The sequence below is a fragment of the Nomascus leucogenys genome, chromosome 8 (genome assembly GCF_006542625.1).
Source record: "Nomascus leucogenys isolate Asia chromosome 8, Asia_NLE_v1, whole genome shotgun sequence".
NCBI classification, from domain to species: Eukaryota; Metazoa; Chordata; class Mammalia; order Primates; family Hylobatidae; genus Nomascus; species Nomascus leucogenys.
Window position 1 is genome coordinate 70,444,293 of NC_044388.1, and position 13,313 is coordinate 70,457,605.

The 13,313-nt window shown below is 41.1% G+C and overlaps 1 long non-coding RNA gene across 1 annotated transcript in view; it reads left to right on the forward strand.

The window, feature by feature from the left end:
* LOC100595963 overlaps positions 1-13,313 on the forward strand; it is a 325,347-nt gene that overhangs the window by 124,881 nt on the left and 187,153 nt on the right. The window contains exon 4 of the long non-coding RNA XR_001116227.2: positions 12,833-13,032. This is a non-coding gene — a long non-coding RNA (uncharacterized LOC100595963). The remainder of the gene's footprint in view (positions 1-12,832; positions 13,033-13,313) is intronic.

The following is a 13,313-nucleotide window of genomic DNA, read 5'->3' on the forward strand; positions in this document are numbered from 1 at the left end:
TGTGTGTGTGTATACATATATGTACGGGTATACTAACTTCAGGCGTACATAAATTATTTGCTGCGAGAATGTCATTAATAGCACATTGCTATTGAATGAGGGATGAAAAGTGTACCTGAGCGCCCTGTTATTATTGAGCAATGAGAATTAAGCAATTTCTCTTAAAATTCTCTGTCCCTAAATCTATCTCATTCTGTTTCTGCTGCTTCTTCCCTTCCTTCCCCAGTTTAGCTCTCCCACTCTCCCTCTTTATCTCTTCTCCTCCCTCTCTCTCCAGTCCACTATAGTGCCTGGAATTCTGCATTTAGAAATTTGCTCTTTGGATTAAAGACACTGTGGCCTTTTCCAAGAATTTCCTTTTAAATGATGAATATTCTTGGAAGGTAAGACATGGCATCTGCCTGTGAAGGGTTGATGCATTCGATTGCTTTGGCATATGGTAGCTTAGACTGAGTAGAGGAGGGAGGAGTGTTTTTGGAGAGGTATCCGTTATTGGGGCTCTGTAGTCCTCATTGTAGGGCATCTACTCCTAGGGATTTCACTTATCTGCTAGAGCATCTTAACTTTGTGTTTTTATTTTGATAACAATAATAAACTGATATCAACACATTCTGAATCATCTGAATGATAATTTCATAACAAGGTCATCCCATGAAACTTCAGCACCTGTGTTTATATTTGTGTCTGCCCCTAAATCTTTGTGTCTGGCTAATGGCTGACTCGTAAATGATGTATTTCCACCAAGATTAGGCTGGATGACATCATTTTTTGCTATGTCTAATAGAAAGAGTGGCAAGAGAATTGAGCTGTCCTGCTGCCTAGAGTAAGGAAAACACTCCCAGCTCATAAGAACCTTGGCTGTAGTCTCAGTGCCATTATCACACTGCAAGTGACCAATTAGTTGTAGCAAAACCTCTTCTGCCACATTCCATGAATATTGTTAAATTGTGTTGGTTTTATAACTTTTCTTGAATTTTTCTTATATATTTATTTCGGTTTTGTAGTTGCCTAGGAGTTACAAGCCTAAGGAGTTAACTCCTAGTTGCGTTTGTACAAATTTTGAAAACATAATACAATAATTTAAGTCAATAGTGGGAGTAAACTTTTATAGACCACTTAGGTTTAAGAATGATGGTTGGGTGTGTACCAGAGCCTGCCAGGCCTGGGTGAGTGCTGCAAGGAGGGATCCCGGGAAGGGATGGGAAAGGCGGAGGAGGTCAGGATGAGAGCAATGGATGCTTGAGAATGAAAAGGATGGTTATTTTATAGGTGGCTGGAATGAATAAAGGGGAGCTAGAAAAGGATTTCAGAAAGCCCTCCCAAAATTTAACTGACTTCACAATTTGGCCTGTAGCTGGCTATCTTGGTAGGTTATTAAATAATTGAAGGTAAACCTGACATCTCTCTTCTGGATTACTTAAAAAAATATGCATTTCTAAAGCGATTCATTATGAAAATTGGGGTCAGTGACCTCTACAAATCAAGGTAAAATGGTGTCAGACCCTTTTTATTTAGCCATTGGTTGGTCTGTCGCTTGCACAAAAAGCAAATGGAGTGAACAACAGACGGGGAGGTGGGGGGGCCAGGCAGGTAGTCAAAGAGCCGACCCTCCTGCCTCGTATATTTTGGTGGCGCCTCATGCTAATGCTGAGTTTATGTGCTTAAATGGTACTGAGATAAAACTATTTTTTGTATCCTTTATAGTTCTTCATTCACAAATCCTGATTTTAGATGGATTCAAAGAGGAACCAGTTTTATATGAAATTCAGGGAAAGGGAGTTGTATCCCCTAGTTTCTTCTGCGGTTGACAGAGCAGGAAAGGAACTTGAGCTAAATGATCTTAAAATCTGTTGTTAAGAGATTTTAGGTTAATGGAAGTATAACCCTCCCTAAATCTGAATAAAAATGCTAAAATCTTTTGAAAGTGAACATAGGTTGGAAAGTTAACATATTGGTGATTATCTCAATGAAACATTACTACATGGAAATAATGACAGCATGAACTAAAGCATGGGGTGTTATGATTTGTGGGCCCTTGGACACGTTAGTAGACAGTTGTCAGTCTTCACCGAACATTGGTAATAGTTGCTTGTAAACTCAGACTTTAAGTGAAACTATATGTAACAAAACCAGTTTTACCATAGGCTAATGGATATGGCATATTTTGGTCACAGAAACATCACCAAATATATAAACTAAGACCCAAAACACTTCTGATGTTAAACTTTGAAATAAATGTGAGCTATACATAGACTTAAAGATTATGAAAAACAAGATAATTCAGTTCAGGGTCACAGGTGGCCAGGAACCTCATCCGGCAGGCAGCTCAGGGCGGGCACCATCTCTGGACAGGCCGCCATCCAATCACAGATTGCGCTCACACACACCCACACCCACCCACAACATAGGAACAATGCAGACACGCCAATTCATCTGATGTGCACAGCTCTGGGATGTGGGAGGAAGCCTGACTATTTGGAGAAAACCTACCATAGGCGTGAGGAGAACATGCAGACTCCACCCAGACAGTGGCCCCCATCTAGGAACTGATTTTTTTTTTCTTGTCATCATTATAACAAAACAATGTTGAACATGATGATGTTATTCCAGGACCTGCTCCACCGGGCAAATGTTTATCCTGCAAAATTCAGGCATTTTTATCATGTGTTCATCAGACCACAATAAAATCTCAGAATCTCATTTTCTTAAATAAATAATAGAATCATCACTAGATTTCATTAGAGAAGATGTAAAATTACTTGTTTCTATATATATGTGTACAAATATATTTTATTACATGTATCTTTACATAGATGACAAATATTTGCTATATATTTTATATATATGTATCATGACTTTTCAATATATGCTATAATACAAAACTATTTTCATTTTATCTATTTACCATTTAATCCATTTAGTTTCTATACCCTGTGGCAGGGAATACTGCAATGTGTGGGAATCTGGTCTTTCCATCTTCAGAGAAGGAGACCAGGTTCTCATGGATGGCATTGACTGCTGCTTCTCATGGATGGCAAGCTGCTTTGAAGCTGGAGGTAGTTTGCAGTTTACACTCTGTCACTTCCACTTTATATAGTTATCAGACACCAAAAACCAATCCTTCTCAAAGGACAAGAGGAGCAGAGTGGGGGGAAGTAAGAGGGAAAATGAGACTTGACTTTTTTTTCTTTTTTTGAGACAGAATCTCGCTCAGTCACCCAGGCTCTAGTGCAGTGGAGCGATCTCAGCTCACTGCAACCTCTGCCTTCCGGGTTCAAGCGATTCTCCTGCCTCAGCCTCCCGAGTAGCTGGGATTACAGGTGCACGCCACCATGCCTGGCTAATTTTTGTATTTTTAGTAGAGACGGAGTTTCACCATGTTGGCCAGGCTGGAGAGACTTGACTTTTAGTAAGTTTAGTAATGATGCTAAAAATTCATGTGCTAAATTAGCCACCATGAAATTTAGTCAGCTTAATAAAAAGGTAAAAAGAAAAGGTATCTTAGAAGACATGAAAGAAGTATGAGATCCAAAAGTAAAAACAGAAAGAGTTGTGCATGTGAGGTATAAGAAAAAACTAAGAAACAGAGACTGGAAAGAAAGAACAAATAATAATCAGAAATGTTAGCAAGTAGGTTGGAGTTTCAGATCTTTCCCTAAGCGACACCTTTTAAGACTTTGATAAACTAATTTACAGTTATTTGATAATGAAAAGAACTTCCAAATGTCTTGTTATTTGAAGAGTTTTTTAAATTATAATAGGATAGAAATGCATGCTCCCCCCTTTTTCCGTAAAGCATTCATTAACGTGTTAAAGGAAATGAAAGAATGATTAAAACCTAGATTTTCCGTGTGCGACTTTTTCCTTTGATCCAGAAAAGAGCAGAAAACATTGATGTTTTTCATTTTCAAAGTCCTGAACATGAACAAGTCATTCTGCATTGAATGATTTTTTTCATATTGTGTACAGTGCTAAAATCACATGCAGGTAAAATGTAAATACATGCCCACGAATGACCACATAACACCCACTCACAACTTCCACAGATATGCTGGTAGCAGAATCGTCATTTAGATTGCCTACTGGATTTCCCAGAGAGGATGATCCCTTGCCTAAAGTTGTCATTTTACCTCCTCTACAGGAAATAAGCAGGATGTAGGGCCTGCTGGTATTTGTTGGTAATGACCTCTCACAGCAAGCTTTTCTGTTCTCGCAATGAGAAATCTACACAACAGCACAGAGTAACGTTAAAGAGAGCCTGATGGAGGTTTGTGTGCTAGTTACTATTTGCAGCCAGTGTTAGGATCTGTGTTGTACTTAAGTCACAGGAATGTAATAAAGTTAACGTGTATCCAGTGCTTTCTATGTGCTAAGCGATGTTCAAATTGCTAGATGAGCATCCTCTCATTGAAACTTCACAGCAACACAATGGAGTCAATACCACTTTGCCCCCATTTGTTAGACGAGGAAACTGAGTGAAGCTCAGAGAAGAAATGTGCCCCAAGTCATATGCCTCGTAAGAAATGGAACCAGGATTTGAACCTGGACAACTTGCTCCAGGAATTTTCTTTTCTTTTCTTTTCTTTTTTTTTGAGAAGGAGTCTTGCTCTTTCACCCAGGCTGGAGTGCAGTGGCGCGATCTCGGCTCACTGCAGGCTGTGCCCCCTGGGGTTCACGCCATTCTCCTGTCTCAGCCTCCCACGTAGCTGGAACTACAGGCGCCCGCCACCACGCCCGGCTAATTTTTTGTATTTTTAGTAGAGATGGGGTTTCACCATGTTAGCCAGGATGGTCTCGATCTCCTGACCTCGTGATCCGCCCGCCTTTGCCTCCCAAAGTGCTGGGATTACAGGCGTGAGCCACCGCACCCGGCCGCTCCAGGACTTTTCATCAGTCCTCTTTCCTGCTTCACAAGGACATGTGTGAAAATGCTCCTGAATCTATGCCACAGAACAGTCATTCTGATTATGGACATAATGTTCCGCTTTTATAGTATTTCAGCCATTATATATTAATGGTATATTGGCTGTTCATCTGAAAAACCTAAAACTTGACGATTGTGCTAGCTATCCTAGCTGAACAGTTTTTCATGTGTCATACTAGCAAATATGTTTTGTATTCTATCCAGGTATATCATCCACTTACTTTGAAATCTGGAATTGTGTGTTGAATACTCTGCATCTTTAGACATCTGTAGTCGTTTTTGGTTTGATTTTGCCAATATCAGATACTTCTAGGTATGAACTTATTTCCTCCATAAAGATGGATATGCCATGTAGTTGCTATCTTGTAGGCAAGTGTCATCTGAGGCTTTCTAAAAGGCAGAGGTCCATGTGGATATCCTGGAGAGGGAATAAAATAAGCCTAGTGTGTAAACTATTACGTAATATTTAATGCATAAATATATCTGAAGTTGTGATGTCTGACATACAGAGTAGTCAGTAAGGAATGAACCCTGTGCTTGCAGAAGGTGTGGAACTTCCAATGCTTTTTTAAAGGTCTGAGCATATTGCCTACTATATCCATGTATATTAAGTCATTCTCAAGGTATTTTTGAGATTTCAATTTAGAGATCTAAGTTAATTGTATTCTTTAGATGCTTTTTACACCAGACCACACTATTTTCCAGAGAATAAAAATGTTCCGGCTGAGTGTGGTGGCTCACACCTGTAATCCCAGCACTTTGGGAGGCTGAGGTGGGCAGATCCCCTGAGGCTGGAATTCGAGACCAGCCTGGCCAACATGGTGAAATCTCATCTCATCTAAAAATACAAAAAAATTAGCTGGGCGTGGTGGCGGGCACCTGTAATCCCAGCTACTCGGGAGACTGAGGCAGGAGAATCGCTTGAACCCGGGATGTGGAGGTTGTGGTGAGCCGAGATCGCGCCATTGCACTCCAGCCTGGGCAACAAGAGCGAAACTCCATCTCAGAAACAAACAAACAAACAAACAAAAACTGCCTACTTCTTAAGTGTTTTGAGTTATTCTAGTGTCTGTCAGTTATTTAACGTTGAAAGCGATATATGAAATACCATGCGTTTCCTAATCCACCAGCACTTATGTATGGAGTATCTGCTGTACTGGAGGAAAATACCATGTATTAGATATTGTAGGAAGAAACTAAGAGCTTAGAGCCTGCTCTCAAGCCAGTCCTTGGGTAGCTGAGGGACCAGACATACGTATGGCAAATATGGACTTATAATACTAGAGGGGCAGGTGAATCCCAAGCAAATACCATTGTGTTTGGGGTGGCTTATTCCAGGGAAAGAAAGATGGCATTAAGTGGAAGAGTCTCACAGGAGGTGGGATTTTATCTCAAGTGTTGAAGGATTAAGTTGAACAAAATGAAGGTAGAAATTCTAGCATGGGGAGTGTGTGCACAGAACATTGGAATCAATATCTGTTTAGGACATGGGAAGGAGATGAACTTGACCACAGCAGAGGTTTTCTCTAGGGAAAAATGGTATATAAGACCTGCAGTACACATCAGAATCGTGAATGTTTCTTGTTGAATATGGTTAAGGATAACTGGGGTCAGTTTTTTTGTTTGTTTGTTTGTTTGTTTGTTTTTGAGACGGAGTCTTGCTCTGTCGCCCAGGCTGGAGTACAGTGGTGCGATCTTGGCTCACTGCAAGCTCTCCCTCCCGGGTTCACACCATTCTCCTGCCCCAGCCTCCTGAGTAGCTGGGACTACAGGTGCCCGCCACCAAGCCCAGCTAATTTTTTTTTTGTATTTTTAGTAGAGACAGGGTTTCACCATGTTAGCCAGGATGGTCTTGATCTCCTGACCTCCTGATCCACCCCCCTCGGCCTCCCAAAGTGCTGGGATTACAGGCGTGAGCCACTGCACCCGGCCAGGGTCAGATTGTTAAGTCTCGAATGGTAAGCACAGGGGTGTAGAGCAACATTTCCTAAACTGTATTCTCTGCAGCCCAGTTAACCCACGAAGTGATTTGTGAAAATGCATTCTGTGATCACATAAGTGTAGGCAACATCATAGTTCACAAAGTGTACATGGACTTCTCGCAGTCTTGAATTTGCTAATACATACTATGCATTCCCAAGGAGGCAGAATCATAACATGCCATGTCTCTCACACTTTGAACACAGACTGCTTCCCAGAATACTCACGAACAGCTACCCTGCATGCTAGTTTTCTGTGTAATGCTGTTTGAAAAGCACTGGCTTCCATTGCTCCATGTAGGATGAAGCATTAAGAAACATTTTGGAAGAAGAGAATGATAAGAAGAAAGTGTGATTATTATTGTTATTATTTTTTGAGACGAAGTCTCCCAGGCTGGAGTGCAGTGGTGCGATCTCAGCTCACCACAGCCTCCGCCTCCCGAGCTCAAGCGATTCCCCTGCCTCAGCCTCCCAAGCAGCTGGGATTACAGGCGCCCACCGCCACGTCCCGCTAATTTTTGTATTTTAAGTAGAGACAGGGTCTCACCATGGTGGCCAGGCTGGTTTTGAACTTCTGACCTCAAATGATCCGCCCATCTCGGCCTCCCAAAGTGCTGGAATTACAGGCATGAGCCGCTGCGCCTGGCTGAAAGTATGATTTAAGGAAAGTTTTATGTTGCTTAAATCTGCCTGCAACTTTTTTTATTCCTGCAGGCATAGATCTAGGCCAGGGGTCCCCAACCCCTGGGCCGTGGACGGGTACCAGTCTGTGGCCTGTTAGGAACCGGGACGCACAGCAGGGGATGAGGGGTGGGCGAGCATTACTCCCTGAACTCCGCCTCCTGTCTGATCAAAGGCGGCATTATTTTCTCATAGAGCACCAACCCTATTGTGAACTGCACATGCCAGGGATCTAGGTTTCGCGCTCCTTATGATAATCTAACTAACGCCTGATGATCTGATGTGGAACAGTTTCATTCCAAAAGCACCCCCTGACCCCCACCGCCATCCGTGGAAAAATTGTCTTTCATGAGGTCCCTGGTGCCAAAAAGTTTGGGTCTGCTGATCTAAGTAGCTAAGATTTTAAAAGTACAGAGAAGTCCTAAAATTTCATGTCTTCCTAAAGCTACTGATGGGAACTAATTTCAAAGTTTGTTTTGTTATTGTTTTGAATGCTGAGCTTCTGGCTCCTGTTGTGCTCATTGACGCTGAGTTTGAAAGTCTCTTTGCAGTGGCCAGGCGCGGTGGCTCACGCTTATAATCCCAGCACTTCGGGAGGCTGACGTGGCCGGATCACGAGGTCAGAAGATTGAGACTATCCTGGCCAACATGGTGAAACCCTGTCTCTACTAAAAATACAAAAATTAGCTGGGCGTGGTGGTGCGTGCCTGTAATCCCAGCTATTCACAAGGCTGAGGCAGGAGAATCACTTGAACCCAGGAGTCGGGGATTGCAATGAGCCAAGATTGCACCATTGCACTCTAGCCTGGTGGCAGAACATGACTCTCCCTTAGAAAAAAAAAAATTTTTTTTTTTGCATGTTCATCTTAGGTATCTGACTATGTTAAGATGCTGCCCCACCTGGATGGTAATTGCTTTTGGGCATTAGCACTGTTAGAGGTGTTTGGCTGGGGAGACAGCAGTGTGGCCACCCATTTCATGCAATGCTCTCCGCACCATCGTGGCATTGAAGGAGGGATTCACTAGGACCTATTGTAGCAATACACACATGGTTGGGTTGAGGTGAGGTTCAGCCCCTCCAGCAGCTGTTGATAAAGGTTTTATTGCTGTTTCTAGCACCCTGCTCCTAAAACCCCAGTCTGACAATTTGGCCTGGTAGAACCCTTTGGACGGACCTGGTATTTGTGTTCTGTGTTGTCAGCCTCTGGATCATCACAGGATCATGGGAGATTGACTCCAAAAATTGTATCTTCCTCTACTCATATTTGAATGAGAATCCCATGGAAAGCATCATTTCTTCAAAAAATCCTTGGTTGCTTTTTTCTCTGCCTTTCAATATCTATGTTTAGGAGCATTTTCTTTAACTCTACGTTTTGAAATAAGGTGGCAAATAAGTATGCCACCTTATAGATAAAATTAGACAAATAAGAACACTGGATCTAGAGAAATATTAGGAGAATCAATAATACAATTAACTGGATTCTTAGTTACGAAGGTCTTCAATTAAAATCTGTTCTTCGCAAAGGCAGGTTGAACGTCAGGATTGTGTGTTTGTGTGTATGTGTGTGTGAGAGAGAGAGACAGACAGGCAGGCTCTCGTTCTGTCACTCAGCCTGGAGTACATTGATGGAATCCTGGCTCACTGTAGCCTTGGTCTCCTGGGCTCAAGCAATCCTCCTACCCCAGCCTCTTGGGTAGTTGGAGCTACAGGCACACACCACCATGCCTGGTTAATTTATTTATTGTGGAGATGGAGTCTCCCCTTGTTACCCAGCGTGGTCTCAAACTCCTGGGCTTAAGCTATCCTTCTGCCTCGGCCTCCCAAAGTTCTCAGATTACAGGTGTGAGCCACCGCACTCAGCTGAAACATAAGTTTTTAATGAAAGTTGTCATGCTTACCAAGGATTAAGTGCCAAATCCCTGTGTAATTCTTTTTAACCCAGATTTAGACTAAAATTACAGAAAATGAGAGAAAAATTAGGATAGTAAGTACAAAATCCTGAAGTGATCATAATAAAAGCAAATCTGTATTTGGTTCAAATTCTAAGATAGATAAACATGAGTCTTGCAGGAGAATCGCTTAAAAAGAAAAGTGTGTTCAGGAGCAGATGCTTCCACCTTTTTTTTTAATACAGCTCATTTCGGTTTTCTTTTGGTCACCCTAAAATGTTGAAAGGTTTCTTCATAGCCAAGTGGAATCTCTTTTATTTAAACTATCCTCAGAAAGTTTTCTGTGTATATGCGTGTTGCTACTCTCTTTGGACTTGTTTGTGTCTGGTCCTCTTGGAGATTTTTGAAATAATCAAAAACACTTATGTCATTGACAGTGTTTACTGTCTTTAAACAATAGTTTTTTTTTTTTTAACAGGTGACATGTTGGAGCATGGGCCTGAGAAATAGTATAGCTAGAAGGGGAATTGAGTGTGAGACACTGGAATCAGGCTGCTTGGATTCTGGTCCTGGCTCCACTGTACACTAAGGCTGCAACCTTGGGTGACTTTGTCTCTCTGTGCCGTGGTTTCTCCTTAAGTAAAATGCAGTGAATAATAATAGTACCTGCTGCATAAGTTCTTTGTGAAGAGCTTAGAACAGTGCCAGGTACATAATAAATATTAAATAAATGTTAGCTATCGTTGCTAAATAAATTAGTAACAAATAAATGTTAGCTATTGTTTTTAGATTGTATTGTTTGAAAAAGTGGCTTCTCACTTTTGTTGGGTTTTTGGAGGAGGGAGAGAAAATGAGGCAGAAGGGAGGTATAAATCTTTGTTTCTAATATGTTCACTGGAACATCTTTAACTGGAAGATAGGATTTGACTGTTACATGTTTTCATATGTATGCAGAAGCCATGTTATTCCTCCCCTCCCCCGAGTCAATGCCAAGCTCCTGAACACTCTGTCTGTTCATGCAGCCTTGGAAACCTTCTAGCTTCATGTTCTCTACCAGAAGCTTGAAAACAACTCAAGAGAATATCTGGTTTACTCAAAACCTTGAGTGGCTCTTTGACATAGAAGCTTATAGTGTTTAGGGTTCTAGGAAACCATACACGTGTATGTCAGTGTTTTTTTTTATGGTTGTCAGTGGAGGGCTAAAAATACCAGACCCTACATACATGTTGGTGACACTGGATTTTTTTTTTGTCATAGTGTTAAGTGATTAAAATCAGGTTATTGGTGAACTATAATTTATTTATAGAGTCAAATTCCACAGAACTCTATTTAATGTCATTACTGACCATGAAATTGGCAGTTTGATATTTTAGGATGACTTTTGCTTGTTAGATGTTTGTCTTTGGGATGTTTTGAGAACTACGGCCCCCGTATAAGTCCAATCTCGTCTCTGAAGTATTTCCAAGTTCTTCGGTTTAGAATTTTTCCTGATGGTTTGCCACTAAAATCAAAAGCTGTGATGTGTGTTTGAGAAATTCCACAATCTTCTCAGCCCTTAGCCCCTGAATTCTTTCTCTAAATAGTTTCTCTAAACCTATATGACTTCAACTCCCATCCATAATGACTTCTAATCCATCTTCAGTCTGGACTGCTCACATTTACTCTGACCCCTCCAGAAGGTATCTCATCTGGGTTATAATCATCCTCACCTCAAATTGAGGTGTCTTCAAAAGAGAATCCCCAAACTGGTTCTTCCTCCTTCCTCCCCAATGGCTCATTGGTGATATTCTTATTCTTCTGCTTGCTGAGGTGTAATCCCTAGCTATTCTTCACTTTATCCTCTCCTTTATCCTCCTTGTCCCCACAGTCACTGAAACCTTTTAAATTGTTCTTTAGCACTCTTTCTCCCAACCATCTCCCTGGTCAAGAACTCCTGGCTTCATGCCTATGTTAGCATAACAGCCTCCTAACCAGTCTCTGTGATATGGTTATTTAGTCCCATCTTCCCTTGGTAGCTTTCTGACTAACCTTCTAAAGCCTGTATTTTATCTTTCACCCCTGATTCAAAACTTAACAGTGGTTCTGAGTAAAGCCCAGATTCCTCCATCAGTTTGTCTTCATTTGGCCCTGCTCCTAATTTGTTCTCAGCATCTTCTACTCTGCAGCAGGAATTTCCTTTTTGTGTTTAGTGTCAAAGCCACCATCACACCAGGCCTATTCTTCCTTTATTTGAATGCTTTAGAATCTCCTTCACTCTATTTCCACTCAGGTATCTCTCTGCCATCCTTCAAGCTTCAGCTCAAGTCTTCCTGTTCTCCTTCATCTATATCTCTTCACTAGGAGACTCAGAACCTGCGCTTTCTTTATCTCTCATTTCTTGCCTTGTGCGAACATGTGTTACCTGTCCATTTTGATAGCTCCCTAAGGGCAGGTATTATTAATATTAACTTTCTATGTCCCTCAGTATGATTTGTATACCATAGTAGGTACTAAATAAGAGAATGTGGAGTAATCCTCTCCCAAAACTTGGGGAAGTCAACACATACGCTGCCCTACTTGGGATCCAATGAGATGGCATATGAGGCAGCATTCATAGAAGGACTGTGCAAACGTAAGGCAGTGTCATTAATTGCTGGGCACATTTGGGGCTTTTGATGATGCTGTCCTCTATTCCAGAATAGCGGTATGTGGTCAGGACTTCTCATGAGCTTCAAAGTTTAATTGGAGACAACCAAAATGTGTTTCCAATAATAGGTCGTAAAAAATAAGACTTTTATTTGCACTATGTTTACTTGTTTATTTACATATTTTTCTAGGTCTTTTATTTCCTATTGTGAATATATTTGTTTTTAAATGTAACAGCTGACTAAGATAGAGGTGCTGTTTTTTGGTCATCTCTGCATTGCCATGGTCTTTGTTATTGGGCCAAGAACCTTATTTATCTTAACACACACAATTGCTTAAGGATGGGGATTGTATCATCATCCTTTGCATCTTTGAATTACACTGTGCTGCCTTCCCACATTGTCATGCATACCAACTATCTAATCCAGAATGTCACAAGCTGCTCCCTCTGAGCCATTTCCTTGTTTCAGCTAGTATCAGCCATGAAAAATTGCAGGTGAGAGCGGGGAGATGCCTGCATTCTCCAATAGGGCACCACTCTACACCTAAGCTCTTTGGTAAAGGGGGATATAGAATCTATAGCTGTAAGCGAAAATGAGTCATTTTCACATCTGATTAACATACATTTTTTTCCCCAGATAAACCTGTATCTTCATTAATTTTTTGTTCCTTATCCTTTTTACTCAGATAGTTCATATCAGTGAACATATTGGTCTTTTTTTCCTCTTTATAGGATCTGAGTTTATTGCTCAACCACATCTAATTTGATGTCCTCTGCAGATTTAAAATGTGTGCCTTCTTTTCCATTACCAAGTCATCCCTGGGTTACTACTGAACATCCTTCTCAATTCCCCCCGACCCATGGATGGCTGTTCTCCATTGTCTATTTCACTAGATGTCCTCAAAACAAACAGAAGAAGGAAGTGGCTAATGGTAAGAGTTTTTTCTCCCTCTTAGAAAATTTTTAATGCATTTACTTTAAAGTGCTGGAGATATGAGGTTTTTCTTGTAAGTAGGTAATATGAGTGTAGTTCAAACATTTTGTTTTTAGGATATCAAAATTTTAGGAACCTTCATTGGGTCCTTTCATAGTGATGAATCAGAAAAAAGATGAAAGAGTACAGTGCAGATAACTTTTTCAAACGTTCAAACATTTACGACATTCTTCTGGTTTCAGATCCCAGTGCTCTCTACCTGTCACTCCTGGCATGACC